The 1,093-nt window shown below is 62.4% G+C and overlaps 1 protein-coding gene across 2 annotated transcripts in view; it reads left to right on the forward strand.

Annotated features, from left to right (window-relative positions):
* Positions 1 to 622: 622 nt before the first annotated feature.
* The window catches only part of FGF13 (fibroblast growth factor 13), a 467,301-nt gene continuing 466,830 nt past the window's right edge, over positions 623 to 1,093 (forward strand). The window contains exon 1 of one of the 2 annotated variants that reach the window (XM_006924189.1): positions 623 to 748. The gene's annotated coding sequence lies outside the window, so the exon portion shown is untranslated. The remainder of the gene's footprint in view (positions 749 to 1,093) is intronic. The other variant, XM_006924191.1, reaches the window with a different exon arrangement.

Consider the following 1,093-nt stretch of genomic DNA (forward strand, 5'->3'; position numbering starts at 1 on the left):
GCTATCCTGGGGGGTGGGCACTCTTTACTCCCAGTTTGCCAACCAGAGCGACCAGCCCTAGGAGGAGGGGCCTGCGTGTGCGAGTGGGGTGGGAGGTAGCAGCCGCCGCGGTCAGTTTCACTCTGTGACACCCAGGTCCCAGCGCGCCCTTCTCAGAGAGCCTGGCTATCTCAACTTCGGCAGCTGGACGGAGGAGACAAGGAGTCGAGGACTCCGGGACAGATTGCACCGCTGGGTGCAGGCGGTGGCCAACAGCGGAGTCCCCAAAGTGTAGGTGGCGATTAGCGCGGGGCCAGATAGCGCTGCGGGGACTGCAGGCGATGGGAGCAGAGGGAGTAATACGGGCAGAGTGGGGGGCGGGAGCGACGGGCTCCGACCTCGGTGGCTGACAGTGCGAGTCCGTTCGAGCAGCGCCTGTGGGCTCTGGGTGCCCCAGAGGGGCCAGGGGACGCCCAGTTGACATGCTTGCTCGCTCACCGCTGGGCTCGCCAGGGTTTTGCCAACTCGCGGCTGACGTCGGCGCGCCCCTGCCGAGCTCTCCCTTTACTACAGCCGGCCGGCTGCTGTGTGCCACCCCGCCCTCGCTAGCCCCCGCCACCCGCGTGCCCACACCTTGCCGTGGATGTAAAAGGCGCCACCGTGTTGAGTCGCGGCTCTGGGACCCGAGAGTTCTTTTGAAGGAGAGCGCGAGCGAGGAAGCGGGCGTGCTCCGAGGGGGTGTGGGTGAAGGGAGAGAGAGAGAGAGCAGGTAAGGGCCATCGGTTCCCCGCTCCCTGGTTGCGAGCAACTCGTACTCGCCTTTTGGCAAAATAATAGGAACCTGAAAATTAATTAAACAGAAAGAGGCGACCCTCCCTTCTTGATTCTCCGCGAGCGAGGAGCTGCGCGGCTCTGCGGTGTAACAGGCTCACACGTTGCTCATCACATGTTCAAACATTTCCCTTTCGGGGAGGCTCGTTATTTTTAAGTGATTATTTTCGTCTTTGTTTTGATTTCTTCAAAACCTTCCTCGGGGTTTTATTTTGATGGAGTTGGCGGCCGGCAGCGGATTGGGAGCGGGGGGGAGGGGGAGGGAAGCAGCCCGCCGGCGCGC

The sequence above is a fragment of the Pteropus alecto genome, unplaced genomic scaffold, assembly GCF_000325575.1.
Source record: "Pteropus alecto unplaced genomic scaffold, ASM32557v1 scaffold139, whole genome shotgun sequence".
Classification (NCBI taxonomy): domain Eukaryota; kingdom Metazoa; phylum Chordata; class Mammalia; order Chiroptera; family Pteropodidae; genus Pteropus; species Pteropus alecto.